Genomic DNA, 18,283 nt, shown 5'->3' with positions numbered 1-18,283 from the left:
CGCCATGCTCACCACCATCGTCGCAACCGAGTCATAATCCACACAGACTCTCTTTCCTCGATTCAGAGATTACGATCTTTCTCGCTGCATGACAACGTCTTCCTCCTAACAGCGATCCATACATTCGCATCACTTCTTGTCCGTAGGGGCGCAACGATTAACCTGCACTGGCTCCCGGGACATGTGGGAATCAGTGGCAATGAGCGTGCTGATCACGCTGCGCGCTCAGCTTGTGATCTTCCAGACATCACATTTCCACTACGCCCTAGTCCCTCGCACCTCATCCACACTCTCACTGCCACCATAGGAAGACTATCCCTAGAGGACCATCAGCTCTGGGTCACGGAGGGCTCTTGCTCTGCAAAATGGTATGCTACTGCCACGTCCTATTCCCTCCTCTTGCCCCCCCCAGGTCTACCTAATTATATTGTAGTCCGGCTTCGAAGATTGCGTCTTGGGTTTCTCTGCTACAAGCAAATTGTGGGTATGGAGCCAGACCCATGTGCCCATTGCTTGTCCAGCTGTGAAGAGCCCCTTCTTCATTATCTTCTGGACTGCCCAGCCACCACCATGCTCAGGTCTGAGCTGGACTCGCCCCTTGCCCGATCTGGTGACGTCTTTATGGACGCTGCAGCCGTTGTTGCCCGTGCTCCTTTAAATATATTGATTACTACAGTAAAGGATTATCCTCCACCTCGCTAGAGCAAGTTTGCGCAAGTAGTGCGCACCTCTGACGGGCTCTCAGTTTGCCCGTGTCCCAGGAAACTGGGACAAATATCAAACAAACAAACAAACGAGATGGAAGAATCATCTCGTCCTATCACTGCCTTCAGTACTCCATCCGGTCATTACCAATTCCGTAGACTTCCATTCGGTTTGAGAAATGCACTTTCAGCGTTCATGAGACTAATTCATACAGTTTTCGCTGGCATGATAGGTCACTCAGTTTTTGCATATTTAGATGATGTCATAATCACTAGTCACTCGGTGGAGGAACACTTAGAAAAGTTAGCCGAAGTGTTCGCTAGACTCAAACAAGCTGGACTTAAGATCAAACTATCAAAGTGTGACTTTTTACATAAGAAACTCCAATTCCTAGGACATGTTGTTGACACTCACGGAATTCACACATCAGATGACAAGGTTAGAGCCGTGACGAATTTCCCAACTCCAACCAGCACCGACGTTGTATGCAGTTTCCTCGGTCTCAGTGGGTATTATAGAAGGTTCACAAAAGGGTATGCCCAGATACCTGCACCGTTAACAAAATTGCTAAAGAAGGATGCGTCTTTTGTGTGGGCTGATGAACAGGCAACCGCATTCACAACACTGAAAACTGCTCTAGCACAATCACCAGTTCTGGCATTCCCTGGTTATTCTAAACCATTTCTTCTCTGTACTGATGCTTCCGGAGTAGGCCTAGGTGCCGTTCTCATGCAATATGACTCCGAAGGAAAGAAACGTGTCATTGCCTATGCTAGCCGTGTGCTAAACTCCGCGGAAAAGAATTACAGTGTAACCCACTGGGAAGCCCTTGCCGTGGTCTGATCCCTAAAACATTTCCGCGACATCATCTATGGATATTCTGTTCACATCCAAACAGACCATCTTCCCTTATGTGACTTGTTTCGGGGACGTAACCTTACCGGTCGACTTGCATGTTGGGCAGTCACTGTGACTGACTATAATCCGACATTTGAATACGTTCCTGGAAAATCCAATGTCGTAGCCGATGCCCTTTTGCGTCATGTTGCCACAGTCTCAACCGGTTGCGACATAAACTTAGCATTCAATTATGACACATTACATAGGTTCCAGCGTGAGGACCCCGTATGATCACAGGTCATATATTTCCTAGAGTCAGGCAATGATTCTTCTCCGCCAAAGTTACCAGTCCCTGTATCTGATTTCTTCCTCAACAATGAATTGCTCTATAAAAACTCAGTACTGAAAGGTAACAATGTACCTCATTGCGAAGTTAAGCAACTAGTCATTCCAACAGACTTAATTCCTGCTGCCCTCCATTTAATCCACGACACCCCTCATGCATCACACCCTGGCAAAGACAGATGCTTACGGCAAGCACGTCTGTCATATTATTGGCCCACTATGTGAAAGGATATAGAAGTGCACTGCGATGCATGTTTATCATGTGCCTGTCACAAGGGGACAACCAGTCTACCTGCTCCTATATTGCAGTACCCACTACCATCAAAACCTTGGCAAACTGTCTCTCTCGATCTTCTGAAGCTGCCTCGTACAGAATCTGGCTTCGTTTATCTGTTAGTGGCAGTCGATCATTTCTCTAGATTTGTTATCTTAGTTCCATTGCGTGAAAAGTCTGCTAACGCAGTAGCACATGCCTTTATTAATTCAGTAATTTTCCCTTTCACAACACCAGAAGCAATTTTAACTGATAAAGGGTCAGAGTTCAATAATTCAGTTGTGGAAGAAATTTGTCTTTGATACGGAATTAAGAAATGCAATATAGTGGCCCATCATCCAGCCTCGAATGGCCTAGTAGAGCGCCAGAATAGAAAGATATTGGAGAGTCTGCGTCACATAATGGGAGATCAGACTTCCACCTGGGACAAATGGATTCCACAGGTAGCTGCTTCAATTAATTCATCCATCAATAAGTCAATTGGAGAAACACCATTCTTCATCATATATGGCTTTGACAAAAGACTACCTCATTCACTGTCGCAATCCAAACCTGATCCGATCTACGACTACGATAACTATGTGCGAGTAAACCTATCCAACTTCCAGAAAATTCATAAATATGTTCAGGATAATCTGGCTATTACAAATGAGGAGATGGTACGTAACCAACATGCCGCTGCCACAGATGTTACCATCCAAGTAGGTGACTTAGTTTTTGCCCTAGATCATGACAAAGAATCAAAACTAAACAGTAAATTCTTGGGTCCCTTCTGTGTCATATCTCGTAAAGGTAATAAATTCGAATTAAGAGATCCGCACAAGGCAGAGACGACGTGGGTGCATGCAGATCATCTCAAACGTGCATCAAAACGCATAGTCTTGGAGGAACCACTAAGAGAGACCACATCCCCACAACAAACTCCTACTCAGCCTTCTTCCTCTTCTCTAAACCTTCCTTCTGACATTAATATTCAGCCTTCCCCTACTGTTAATGACTATCGTGCCAAATTGCGTTCTGCCACTAAGTCTCTTGCATAACGTTCTCATCTCATACTGTCGTTACCATCTGTATCAACATCACCTCTAAGTTCACCTCATTTTATAGGAAAGATGCTGTGGGTCTACGTGCTGACAGTGCTGACTCTGGTTGGGTCTGGATCTGGTGAGGACGATGGTGCCGTAGGTTGGCGCCGGAGGCGAGGTAATGGTGGTCAAAGACATCGTCTCATTGCGCTACGACCTAGAGCCAGTGGCCGCCGTGGCCATCACCCTGCCTGACCTTTCACGTCAGCTAGACGACCTGCAGGGACTCTTGTCAGAAATTAAAAATCGACATCCCAGTGACACATTTTTGTACACAGTCTACCTACCCATCTGCTGGAAATTAGATTATATTCGTTATCAGTTCAACCATCTTCAAGATTCCTTCCCTCATCAAACGCCTGTGGGTCACTCACGAGTGAAACGTGAACTTTTTGACCTTGGAGGAGAAATCATCAGTGGATTATTTGGTGTAGCGACTAACCATAAACTTTCTGGTTATAAAAAGGACTTAATCCAATTATCCAATGCCCTCGAGTCCCAAGACAAAGTGTTACGTGTTCAGCATTTTATGCTGCAATAGATGAGTCACCATTTACATGATGTTACTAATACTTTAAATAATTTTACGATTGTTCTTTAGCGTTAAGTATCACAGACTAATATTATTTCAGAGTTCATGTATGTTAAATTACATGTTGATAATTTGCAGATTTCTCTGGACTCTCTTGTCTCCCAAGTTACTAGCGTCATTCGTATTTTAGTAAATGCTGTTGATAATCGTGTGACCCTAGATTTAGTATCTCTCTCTGACCTTCGTTCTACTTTGGAATGGGCTCACTCAACTTTCGGCTTGTCTCCTATGATTCCATTTTCCTCTTTAGAATACTATTACCCAATACTAGAAGCCACATTCCTTACTAAAGATATAATTGTTCATATTCCTCTTCGTTCTTCCATTATACTCAATCTCTTTCACATCATTCCTTTTCCCTTCTGGTACAATTACTCCCTGGTACAAGCCTCTGTCTCTTCAGAGTACTTTCTTCTCTCCCATGATCATCTCTATATTGCCTTCCTCTCCTCAAGTGACCTCGGTAGATGTGCTCTTCTCACACCCAACTCTCGTGTTTGCGCTGCGTACCTCCTAACAATTTTTCCTGGCAGCGTTGCTCCTTGCGAATCTGCCTTAGTCCGTAACTTCTCAGTATATACAACCTGTCTGTACCTTTGTTCCGGCTCCCAAAGACCAGGTACACCATGCCCGTCTAAATCATATCCGCTATTTCTTCTTTAGTGTCTCAACTCCTGTCAGTCTTATTTGTCCAAGGGCCCCTGTCCGTTCACTATCCGCAATTGGTTTATATAAGGCCCCTGATTACTGTACAGTAAAGTCTGAGTCTATAATAGCCCATGTCACACATTATCACTTCGCACTTCGCTACCACAAGTATGACATCTTCAAACCTATTAATACTACCATTCATCTACCAACAGACAATCTTTCTATCACATCAGAGAACCTACGTATGATGAACTATTTAAACAATTCTGATTTTATTATGAACCAGTTCTCTTCAGCTTTTAACCGCTCCTGGTCACATCCAGTCTTTGTATTTCCTCCGGTTGTCTTATGTTTTCTAGGTTTTATTGCAATTGTTTGTATCCTGTATTGTTGTCTCAGGCGAATGGACAAAAGGTTGCGTGAGATCCGTGTAGCAACAAGGTTAGTGCGACAACCAAAAGACCTGGAATATGGTAGTTCTGGGTAAAACTCATTTTGTGATTACGTATATATATATTTGTAAATTGACCAAACCTATATGTTTATGCTATTTTTCCAACATGGCCATGTACTGTAAATATATTAATCCTTTCTTACATCCAACTTTGTGAGTTATGTAGTAATATCACATTTATTATTGTACTCCCATGTAGTCCCGGTTCACTGTATACTCAGATCACTTGCATTCTTACCATATTAAGACTTGATGCCCCACCACTGTGTCAGGAGACACACTTTTGATGAGGGGGAAAATTGTTTGTAACCTTTTTGTAGATATTATATAGTATGTAAATATAGTATGTAAGTAGTTGTAAGTAGTTGTTAGTAGGATCCAAGTAGGGCATCAACGCCCAGTGTTATGTCTATGATGAGTGGATTTTTGTGTCTACCTTGAGTGATTCATGCCTCTGTGATCAGGACCACCGCCCTAGCCGGATGAGAGCCGGCGATCAGTAGCTGTCTGTACGGGTCTGGGGTTGGACGTGGAGTTGTCCGGTATCGCTTTATATTGATTCAAGACGGTGATTAATATATTGTCAGAAAACTACTACAAGACTTTGCCTTCACCTGCAAGTGACGTAAAGGGGGCCATCGAGAGAATTAACATTTATACATATGTGTATAATATATATATATATATATATATATATATATATATATATATATATATATATATATATATATATATATATATATGGTTTTACTAGCAATAAATGAGAATGTGTTATTTTGTCATTCATTGATCTTAGATAAGTCTTGTTTTATGGAAATGGCTGTACTGAGTTGAGAGTTAGAGATATTAAAGGTTGTAAATGGATGTTTGAGTGTGAATGGACTGAGACGTGTTGAGTCATCTGCATATGAATGGATGGGATTGTGGGTGACAGATAAGAGATCATTAATATAAATTAGGAATAGGGTTGTTGCCAGAACTGATCCTTGTGGCGTGCGGGCATTAACTGAGTGGAAATTTGAATATAGATCATCTTTTACTCTTATTTTCTGTCACTGAGATATGAGGAAAGCAGAGGAACAAAAGACTTTAGTCCATTGCAAGGGAGATTGGACAGCAGGGAACGGTGCCACACTCTGTCGAAAGCTGTTGAAATATGAAGGGCTACTGCTTGAGTTTCTCCATGTTGGTCAACTGATTGATGGATGGTATGAGTCAGGAGATTGAGTATGTCAACTGTGGATCTTTCGTGGCAAAAACCATATTGTCTACCGTTCAGTTGTTGGATTGAAGGTATTTAACTATGTGTTTATTAAATACAATTTCCAATACTTTACCAAGAGAAGATGTGATAGTTATTGGTCTGTAATCAGAGGGGTCGGAGGAATTGCCTTTCTTTGGAACTGGGTGGATAATGGCTCCACTCCATAACTATGGGAATGAAGAAGTGCGTTTGCATAGTCTGAAAAACTTAGCCAGAACAGAGGCAAGTTCTGGGGAACAGTTTTCCAAAACAATTGGAGAATTCCATCTGGGTCTGGAGCTTTGTTGGTTGGTAGGATGGATTTTACGTATCTAGCCTGTGTTTTAAGTGGAACAATTTCGGGAGAGTCAAGTTCAAGTACTGGCACGTTCTGGCTGACTTCCTCTGTGATAGAATTTCTGGCAAATGTACTGGCAAAGATATTCGCTTCCCCACGTGGGTCATTTGTAATGTTGCCATCTGAAGACTTTCGTGGAGGAATGAATGATGACATTAAAGTTATTATTGAAAGAACTGAGAGCTGACCAGAATATTCTATTATAACTAGAGTTGTTAAGTAGTTCTGATGCTTGATTTTGAAGAAAGTTTGATTCAGCGAGATTTACTACAGGTTTTGCATGATTTCCAGCAATTTTAAATTCGCAGAGTGATTCAGATGTTTTTCATTTTAAGTAAGAATTATAATCTAATGACTTAGGCCGTTGCTCTGGTACAGTTGCTAACACACCACTTTGGAGAGTTTGATCTTTTAATGAATTGTTGACTTGGCATGAATAAATTCATACCAGCTAGTATTAAGTCATTAATGTGGGACTGGGTAGAACTGACATCACTAGAGAAGAAAGACTGCCATGGAATGTCAGAAAGATAATTTATAAATCCATCCCAGTTGGCCCTATTAAAGGACCTTGTACACTAACTTGGCCTAAAATTGCCATCTCTTCATCTTAAATACTGGGTTATTACAAGAAATTCTATTTATCTGCCTATCTATCTATTGACAGACGCCTTAATCCCGTAAGGGGTAGTCACAAACAAATCGCCTCCATTCGCCTTGTACCCCACCATTTTGCTGCCCTCCCCCTAGTTTACACCTAAAGTCATATATTAATTTCCAAGAAGGGAGGTATACTAGTGAGGTTAGGAAACATACTAACACCTCTTCCACACCGATTTATTTCTGATTCTGCTCCATTTCTATATTCTTGTGTGTTATTCATGCAATCTTTATCGATATTGAAAAGATATAAGACTCAAACCCAGGAATATTATGCTGCAATGCATATGTGGGTCTGTCAGACCTGATGCTATCTTGTGTGTATGTGACCTATGCGTGGGTCATTGTCCCAGGCCACTGTGTGCCCCATAAACATCCATTCCACGAGTTGCTGTAGCATTGAGAGATTCTGTCGGTCCAGTCTCTCCATAGGAAATTTCCAAAGTGACGCATCTGGGCGTCTCACACCCGACGTATGCACTGCCGTACGTCTTTGACAACGGGTTTGTCACACCCACCGAAAGTATTAAGAGTTTATTTAGTAAGGTGTTTTTCCTTGTAGGAAGTTATTATTTGCTATAACAGGGACAATTTAGTGCATAAACAGTAAAAATGGCCCACCATTTTGTGACTGATGAAGAACTAGACTACGATGAATATCACAGGCCTTTCCGATGTAGCTGTTGGTGGTGAAAGTGATCATGAACAGGAGGCTAATGATGATGAAAAAAGTGACAGTGCTGAACATGTAGGGATCGATGATAGTGACACTGGTAATGACTACGCACCCTCATCTAGTGAGGAAAATTCCACTGACACTGACAAGCGAGGCTAAGCAAAGGCACATGTCCACCCCAATCAAGTCACGTGTCATAGAATTCTTAGTAATTAATTCCTAAAAATATAACAAAAGTGACAAATAACAACAAATCTGGGTTAAAAATCAATGTTTTTGGCAATCAGGAGGTATCAGTAATATAATAACTCTGTACACACATCAAGTAATGTCCAGTTACAGGTAAACCTATGTTTTACTTTAGTTACCCCCCCAAAAAAAATAGAGGGAGGGTGCAGGTTCTAAATCAATGGGATTAGCCCCAGGGAGGTCCAAATACCATGTAGTGTTCAATTTCAGGGATAAATGATTGCATGAAAAATCCCTATTTTTCTTACGTCATTTTTTTTACTCGAAAAAAAAAGGCCCTTTTTTGTCGACCTCCACCACAGCCAAGCGTGAGTCACTAAAAGTTTTGGCGCCATGAGCTGCAGCGCTCATGACCCAAGAGTGTGTGTGTGCATGTGGAGAAACCCGCAGCTGCAGTGATTAGCCTACCTCAGATTTTTTTTTTTTAACGTTGCATTGCACATTTTCCTCATTGTTTTTTTCTAAGTTACCCCTTCACCCTTAAGTTATCATTTAAAGTCAATTACTTTATGTGGAAATGCAAGTACAAGGCTTATAGTCTGTAGGTATATTTTTAGTTTTATTTTATTTTGATTTTAAGTTTGGTGGTTTATTATCCAAGAAATGAGTTTCTTACACGCACCATATGCATCAGTTTTTTTTTTTTTTTTGGCACATATGTATTGTAGTTAATTAGGAGCTTGGAAAATAAATCACTAAGGAAGGGGGGTTAGGGAGCCTCTTTACCAGACAGGAATACCGGCGGAAGTGCTATATCAAGAATGTTTTCTTTTTTTAAAGCAAAAAAGAAAGAACCAAAGGTCAGACTTAACCAGCAAAAGGACAAAAATCTGGGCCAAGTTTATGTGAAAGGATTATCAGAAACTTACGAGAAAGTATGTATCGTATCTGTAATTTGTTTTCACGTGAAGGACAAGATTGACCGACTGATTGACTGACTGATTGACTGATTGATTTACTGATTGACTGACCTACACTCCTAGCTCAGACTCTGTCGGGTGAGGAGGTCTGGCCGATTTCTCTCGAGCTCTGAACTCTGGTTCATTCACTCGTGGAGAGTTTCGCCTGTTTTCCTCGTTTTTTGCCTGTTTTAGACTTAGTCTCTGGCACTGAGGAAGAATTTTTTCTGTTTTCCAGGTTTTTTCTGAGACTTAGTCTCCGATTGCCTGGGTGTGAGTGGGAGTGTGTGTGTGTTTGTGACTGTGTGTGTGGGTGTTTTTTTTTTTTTTTTTTTTTTGGCCTGCCGTTAGTGTCCCTCACCGTAGTACGACGCCGAACCCTGAAGGGGTGCCGTTAGGGCACTTCCATGAAGGGGGGCCTTTAGGGCCTGGTTATAGGAGGCGGTGAGGGCGGCTCTGTTAGATTAGGGAAGACCCGAAAGGGGCAGTGGCGGGGCCTCCCATCGCCCTTTAGAGGGCGGGGAGCATAGGTTGCCCGTCACTGTAGGGACCTAGGCCACTTTTGTTGTTTTTTGTTTGTTTGTGCTGTTTGAGTGGTTGTGTGTGTGAGGTGTGTGTGTGTGTGTGTGTGTTTTGACTGAGTTCTTGGCCTGCTTCGGTGAGCAGGATGAAGGGATCCAGCATCCCTAGGCCCCAGGGGCATTCCCGCCTCCCGCTCCCTCAGATGAGGCTCTCCATTCCGTGTCCTGCTACAGGCACGAAGCGGGAGCGTCACTGCTCTGACTCGAGCTCCCACTCGTCAGCTCAAGAGGTCTCTTGTGCTAACCCCTCTACTCCTATGTCTATGGGAGTGGTACCTCGCTTGCGTGGTGACTCTACCCGTTCTGCTAAGGCAGCCCGCCGACATGAGGCTATGGAGGAGGTTGCACCTGCTCCACCATCTGTCTCTTCTACCAAGGACGCTTCAGCTTCCCTACGTGCAGATGCCAGCCCTAATCCACGGCAAGGCACTTCCGTGAACCGAGCCCTCGATCCGCAGCCTCGCGCTCCCACCTGCGCACCCTCTCACGAGCCTAGGTCGGCTAGTTCTCGTATTTTCAAGCGGCTGGAGGTCCCGTCGGAGGCTCCTGCTACGACTCAGATCTCCCCCTCTGCTGATCATGCTCTGCGCGATGATGAGGGTTTCACCCCCGTGGTACGCAAGGGATCGAGGCGTGCTCGCCAGGGAAACGGCCCTTCTCCGGCAGTACACACTGGGCCTCCCCTCAGGGGTCCCTCTGCTGCTCGTCCCTCCGTGTCAGTAGCTGTGCGTCCACCACCCCGCTCTGCATTCCCAGCTTTCCGTGTGCCGGTACAGGACGGGCATGCAACGAGTTACGACGCCGTGGCTGCACTAGAGCGTCACCTGCCAGGGCTACGCTGCTCCAACCTGATAGGTCGGGACGGAAGCTCGGTGTTGGTGCCGAAGGATGAGGGAGCCTATGACCTCTTGAGAACAGCTCTGCAGGACGAGGCCTGCCCTGTGAAGCTAGTCGAGCTAACGCCCGGCCAACAGTCGACGAAGGCAGTTGTCATGGGTTATCCCTTGAGAATGCCTATGGAGATCCTGCTTCACCACCCTCAGGTTGAAGAGGCAACCCGCTGCCAGAGAGCGCGGACCCGGGAGGAGACTCGACAGGTCATTGTCACCCTGCGGGGTCCTCTGATCCCTGCGATCGACCTGGGGAACTGGGGAACATATCACCTTCACCCTTTCACCCCGGAGCCACTCCGTTGCTACCGCTGCCAGCGCTACGGGCACCACCGTGCCAACTGCAACCGCCCCGTCATCTGCAGCATGTGCAGTGCCGCCCACGACACGGACGAGTGCCTGCAGCGGTACAAGGCAAACCAGCCGATTGCGGCCAAGTGTCCCAACTGCGCAGGACGACATCACGCCTGGCACCCCAGCTGTCCCGCGAGGGTACAAAGAGTGAACCAGGGTTGGGAGAGGCAGGTTGCTTTTGTGCAGGAGCACCAGGCCACCAGCGCCACTCCAGCTCCCCCTGGCACTTTTATCTGGGGACAACAGCGCCGCCCTCTCATCCAGCGCCCACCACCTCTCAGCGACCAAGAGTTCCCTCCATTGCCCTCAGCTCTCACTGTAGTCCAGACCACAGCAGAGGTCCACCGCCAACAGCCGCCTGTTTCGCCACCACTTCCAAGTGTAGAGACCAGCCAGCCACTGACAATTTCACCACCAGTGCCTGGCTCCACACCCAGTCCACCCCCCGCTCCTGCTCCTCCAGTGATCTCCTTCACAACGGAGGAGCTCAGGACCTTTGCAACAGAGCTCGCAATGACCCTAGCGAAGACAGTAGCTTCAACCCTCGACATCCCTCTCCCAACAGAGCCTCTTGCCGAAGCTGCCAATCACCTTGTGGACCAGGCGATCGAGAGAAAGATGGCGAGCCTAGGTGCTCCTCTGTCCCCTCGCCGCCCAGCTCGTTCGGCAGGGCGACCCCGTCCCACATCGCACAGGTCAGCTCGCCCGTCCAAGAGGGTCAAGCCACGACCTCCCAATGCGCTGTCTTCCACCGCACAGCTGCCTCGTCAGCGTCAGCGTTTGGGGCAAACCCTAACACCATCAGGGTCCAAAGTGATGGACAGGGCCTCACCACTGCTGCAGGAGAACGACCGTCCGCAACTGTCGCCGGACGGCCAGTAGACCGCTCTCTCAGGCTCCTCCAGTGGAATTGCTTGGGAGCACGGAGCAAGCTCCCCCTTTTGCAGGAAGTGGCCGCAAAGGACCGCCCTGATGTCATTCTCCTGCAGGAGACCCTGCTCCCAGGCAATTCCACTTTCCATCTCTCGGGATACACCACCCATCTCCTCCCGTATATTCGTGGCGTCACACGGGGATGTGCCGTTCTGGTCCGGGACCACATCGCGTGCACGGATTGTGAGCCCCCTCCTTTCTGTGGACCTGATGTGGAGGTTCAGGGCGTGGTTCTCCATCTGGCGACGTCGCTCCTGACGGTATACAATGTATACCGGAGCCAGAGGAGCACCCTGGAGTTGGGGGAACTTTTCTCCCAAGCTGCCAGGGGAGCTGTGTACATTGGGGGTGACTTCAATGCCCAACACGCCCTGCTCTCTTCGCCTCTTCGGCCCAACGATGCAGGGCGACACATCTCTTTAATACTGGAGGAGGTGGGTGATGTTTCCCTATTAAACGACACCACTGAGGCCACACACATTGACGGGGGGCGTCTGGACTTGGCGTTTGTGTCCTCCCCCCTTGCGGGCTCGGCAACATGGTCGCTGCACCGACACCTTGCTAGTGATCATTTTGCCCTAGAGATCACTCTGCCAACTGCTCCACTCCCACCGACGCCGCCCCCTCCTCTGCGGTGGGACTTCCGTAGGGCCGACTGGGTGGCGTTTGCCCAGGCCTTAGCTGGGGCCTTTGCTGCATCTCCTCCCGCCTCAGACCTCGAGAGACGAGCAGATCAGGTGGCGAGTATTTTTTCACAGGCTGCCTCTCTTGCTATCCCCCTGCAGCGTCGATCCGCGAGGTGCTATCGGGACGGCTGGATTTACTGCGACATGGTCAAGGAATTGAACCGGCGGCTAAATGCGGCACGCAGGCAGTACCGACGGCGTCGCACATCTCCACACCGTCGGTACCAGGTGGCTGTCACGCGACATGTCACCACAGAGAAACGCCGCCTCAAGGAGGAGGCGTGGATTGGATGGTGTCGTACCCTAGATGCTCACTCCACACTCAGGGAGATGTGGAGGAGAATCAGGTCCATCTCCGATCCACGTCCTCCTCGTCCGCCCTCGCATCCTGATCCTGCCGCAGAGGCCAGCCGCCTCGCTCAGCACTTCGCGGATCGCTCTGCTTCAAGCAATCTCCCACAATCCGTCCAGATTCTGCAGGCTCAGCTATGCACCGCTCGTGCCACGGCAGTTCAGGCTGCCTGTGATAGGCCAGACCCAGCTGATTGTCCCATCACCAGCAGGGAGGTTCTAAAAGCACTGCACCACAGGGGGGACTCTGCGCCTGGACTGGACGGAATCACATATTCACTCCTGTCACACGCTGGGGATTGCGGCAGCGAGCGCCTACTTGATCTGATCAACCTCTCGTGGTCTGAGGGGCGTCTGCCAAGGTCGTGGAAGGCGGCTGTTATTCACCCGATTCCTAAGCCTCATGATCCTACCGCCATGCGCCCCATCTCCCTCCTTAGCTGTATCGCTAAAACAGCTGAGAGGGTTGTGCAGGCTCGTCTTGCTTGGCGGCTGGGACCACTACACCCAAGGATTTTCGCTTATCACCATGGTAGGAGTGCCACTCACTGCCTCGCGTCTTTCCTTGGGGAACTGAGAGGGGGAAGGGGGATGGCCGTCTTCCTCGACCTTGAAAAGGCTTTTGAACTAGCCAGCCCTACAGTTATTTTGGCTGCCCTTGCAGACAGGGGTGTGGGAGGCAGGCTTTTATCCTGGATCAGGGACTTCTTTGCGGATCGCTCTGCAGGGGTCAGATTCCAGGGGCACCTCTCACACTTTTGCAAACATTTAAATGGCACGCCCCAGGGGAGCGTATTAAGCCCCCTCCTCTTTAATATCCTTATGGAGGGGCTCTTAACTCTTGACTATGGGCCTGGCGTCACCCTCCTCTGTTATGCAGACGATCTTGCCCTCGTATTTACAAGAAAAGATTGCTTTAGACAGGCTGACTTGGTCCTTTCTCGGCTCCATGCCAAGTGTGCCGAGTTAGGCCTCAAAATTAACTTTCAGAAAACCAAGTGCCTGCCTTTCGGACTCCGCCCCCCAGACTTTCCACTGCTACTCGGGGGCCATCAGCTCTTGCTTGTCACTGCACATCGGTACTTGGGGGTCTGGCTTGACGCGTGCCTTAACTTTTCCTGCCACGTACGGTATCTGAGGGAGCGTGCGTCCACTCGCATGGCGGCTCTCCGCTATCTATCCAAGCGGAGTTTGGGGGCATCATATTCCGTCCTACGGACCTTTTATATACATGCAGTCCGATCCTTAATAGATTACAGCGGCATCTGCTTGACGGGACTCGCTCCGCCAGTTGCTAGATCTCTGGAGGTCATCCAGAATGATGCCCTCCACATTATGCTGGGTGCTCCACGCTGGACCCGACTTGCAAATCTGCGTATGGAGGGTGGGCTTCCATCTCTGGCCCATCGCATTGTGTTACGAGCGGCAATTGTCACTCTAAAGCTAATCCAGTGCCTGCCTCACCTGCCTGTCTCTGCCCTCCTAAAACGCCTTCTCTGCCGCCCACCCGAGCCGGCCCCTCAGCGTGACTGGGCCCGCACCACAGCCGCTGCCATCCATGGATTGGGAGCTGCTGCGAGCCTCTGTCAAGATCCCGACTCTCCCTTTCCTGGATACGTTGATCCAACACCATGGGATCCTCCTCTTTTTAATATTATTGGTCCATCGGAGGCTAAACCCCGCTCCTCAATTCCAGCACTCCTTCGCCAGGAGGGTCTCAGTAGGGTGGCAGCTCTGGCCTCACCAGACTCAGCCATCTACTACACTGATGGCTCTGTTTCCCCTAATGGCGCAGCTGGAGCAGCCTTTGTCTCTGGGCAAATAGTGGAAGCTTGGCGACTCTCTTCAGGTGTATCCGCTTTCCAGGCGGAACTTGCGGCCATCCTGGGTGCATTGCGCCATGCTCACCACCATCGTCGCAATCAGGTCATAATCCACACTGACTCTCTTTCCTCCATTCAGAGATTACGATCCTTCTCGCTGCATGACAACATCTTTCTCCTAACAGCGATTCATACATTTGCATCACTTCTTGTCCATAGGGGCGCAACGATTAACCTTCACTGGCTCCCGGGACATGTGGGAATTAGTGGCAATGAGCGTGCTGATGACGCTGCGCGCTCAGCTTGCGATCTCCCGGACATCACATTCCCACTACGCCCTAGTCCCTCGCACCTCATCCGCACTCTCACTGCCACCATAGGAAGACTATCCCTAGAGGACCATCAACTCTGGGTCACGGAGGGCTCTTGCTCTGCAAAATGGTATGCCACTGCCACGTCGTATTCCCTCCTGTTGCTCCCCCCAGGACTACCTAATTTTATTGTAGTCCGACTTCGCAGATTGCGTCTTGGGTTTCTTTGCTACAAGCAAATTGTGGGTATGGAGCCAGACCCGTGTGAACATTGCTTGGCCAGCTGTGAGGAGCCCCTTCTTCATTATCTTCTGGACTGCCCAGCCACCACCAGGCTCAGGTCTGAGCTCGACTCGGCCCTAGCCCGATCTGGTGATGTCTTAGGGACGCTGCTGGCATTGTTGCCCATGCTCCATTAAATATATTACTTACTACGGTAAGGGATTACCCTCCACCTCGCTAAAGCAAGTTCGCGCAAGTAGTGCGCACCTCTGACGGGCTCTCTGTTTGCCCGTGTCCCAGGAAACTGGGACGAATATCCCACAAACAAACAAGACTGACCTACTGACTGACAGACTGACTGACTGACAGATAGATACACAAATAGACAAGAGCAGAACAACACAAAACAATCTTCTAACATCAAATTTCACCCCCCAAGCAAAGAACACAGTATAATGATGCAAGGTAGATTGGAGAATGGTCTAGTGTCTCTTACGCTGATGTAAAAATGATTAACCATTTAAAAAAAAATGTTTTGAGCTGTTTTGAAGGAAGGAAAAAGAATCGTACGTATGCGCAAGATTTCCACCGCCGCCTTCTCCTCAGCTGAGATTCCATAACACATCTTCCTTGGCGATTTAGTTTTCTTACTACAGCGTGCCATTGCTTTGTTTGGTACTTATATCCTTTTTACTTTACACTGATTGCATTCTTGACCTAAGCGGCATACTATTATTATTATATTTTTTTATTTACTATTATTATGATTATTAATATTGTTATTATAACCGTCATGAACTTCTTTCCTACATACAGTAAGGGCGCGGCAAGGTAGGGTCCAGAGAGCAAGGAGAGAGAAGGCACTATTCAGGGAGAAGTATTGACATCGACCAGTGAAATGGAGCAGACACGCACTTATCATCTAAGCCCCTGAACTTCCTTTACAGACTCATTCCAGTTGTTAATTACACGATATTTTTTCTCAAGCCATGCAGTTCGCCCTGACGGAGACCAAGGTTGCCCTGGCCAAGCTAATCCTGGCAGCTGACCTCAGGATACCGTCAGGTCAAGAAGACATCAAGATGGAAAGCTCACCCTTCCTGCAGTGGCTTACGCATGGCGCCTGCATCCTCTTCACGCCTCGCAAACACGAATGAGACACGTATAGGGCAGTGTGCCAGTACGGCCGGGAGGCCATCATACCAAAAACCATTAAAAAACATCAACACTAAAATATCCACAAACATATCAAAAACAAATTCCACACCAAAACCTCACGCCGACCTCAGTCTTCACACTCACACAGACTCCACCCCAAACTCCACACACTGATCAGTTGCCCCTCTATAAGGGCCGGATCCAGCATTTTATTAACGGGGGGGGGGGACGTGATTAGCATTTTAATATATATATATATATATATATATATATATATATATATATATATATATATATATATATATATATATATATAAATATATATATATATATATACATATATATAGATAGATAGATAGATAGATAGATAGATAGATATAGATAGTTAGATAGATCGATACGTTATATACACACATATTTTTCAGATCTCTCTGGTCTACATCTCTTGCTCGCACTAAAACAAATGAAGCGATCACTGATCGTTCTCTTTGTAATCTATTTCGGGACAATAAGAAGATGTAGGTTTCACTGAACCCTAACCAGTTCCATACTGTAACTTTCTGCCAAGGAGAATCATCATACTTATATGTTCAGACACTTAAGACAGACAAAGCAGGGGTGAAGATGTAACAATATGGAAATAGTTAACATACCTATATAAGACTAGTGAGATTAGTTTCTGATCAAAATTATTGTCGACTAACGATGTAAACTTAATATTTTGCAAACAAAAAAGTCAATCAGTGCATAAAAGCCTACATCTGTTTCACCGTCATCCGACATGTTGTCTTGCCAGCAGGCTAAGCTCAAAATTTAATTAAATGACTAAAATCTGCCCTGCACATTATTACTGCCATAAGCTGCCAACAAGGAAAAATACACTGAGCGTAATCGGTATGTGTTTCTTTATATGCAAAGTAGAGTAAGTATAATACCTCGCACAAACCTAAAGGATCGCTAAATAATGCACAGACACACTCGTTACTAGGCTTGCCACGCAACTGGCAGCCTCCAGACAGACTGGTGTAGTGTGTACTATATAGATGCATTATTATCACTGGTTAGCTGACACTCATGTCCGACCTAGGCAGCCATTTATAATATAGCATCCTGGTCGAAAAAAATCTGAGGACCACAGCTTCCCACTCTCTCCTGTCTATCTATCAATTGCCAGACGCCTTAATCCCGTAAGGGGTGGCCACAAACAAATCGCCTCCATGTCGCCCTGTCCTTCGTAATGTCATTGCCTTTCTCCTAGTTCACATCCCCCTCTCTCATATACCTCTCCACTCCATCCCTCCATCTCATCCTTGGTCTCCCCCTCCACCTCACTCACATACACCCTCTTCGTCGGTCTCTCACTCTCCATCCTCTCCACATGGCCAAACCACCTCAGTGTGTTTCTCCTAACGCTTTCTATCACATCCACATTCACACCACAACGCTCCTTCACTTCCCCATTTGTCAGCCTGTCTCTCCATGTGACCCCACATGCACCTCTCAAATAACTCATTTCCACTGCTCTCACTCTTCTGTCCCTCCTACACGGTCCAAGCTTCGCTTCCATAAGTTAGAATTGGTATCCCAATATTGTCATGTAGTAACTTTTTCACTTTCATGCTCACTTCCTTGTTACTTATCATTGTTTTCAAGGAACCAGCAACCTTTCTTCCTTGACGTACTCTTTCAAGCATTACACCCTCTAAACTTCCATCCTAACTCACCACACTACCCAAGTACTTAAACGCACTCAAATTTTCCATTTCCTCCTCAACCAATCTCGCTGTTTATTCAACGACTTCACTTCTCTCGAAGACTATAACTTTACTTGATCATCCTTACATTCACCTTTAGATTCCGTTTCTTACACTCTCTCCTAAACTCATCCACCAAGCCTTGCAGTCCCCCTTCGTCCTGACTTAACAACATAGTATCATCTGCAA

The sequence above is a fragment of the Coenobita brevimanus genome, chromosome 69 (assembly GCF_032717465.1).
Source record: "Coenobita brevimanus isolate Jiangsu-jjx chromosome 69, ASM3271746v2, whole genome shotgun sequence".
Classification (NCBI taxonomy): Eukaryota; Metazoa; Arthropoda; class Malacostraca; order Decapoda; family Coenobitidae; genus Coenobita; species Coenobita brevimanus.
This window is presented reverse-complemented; position numbering follows the sequence as displayed.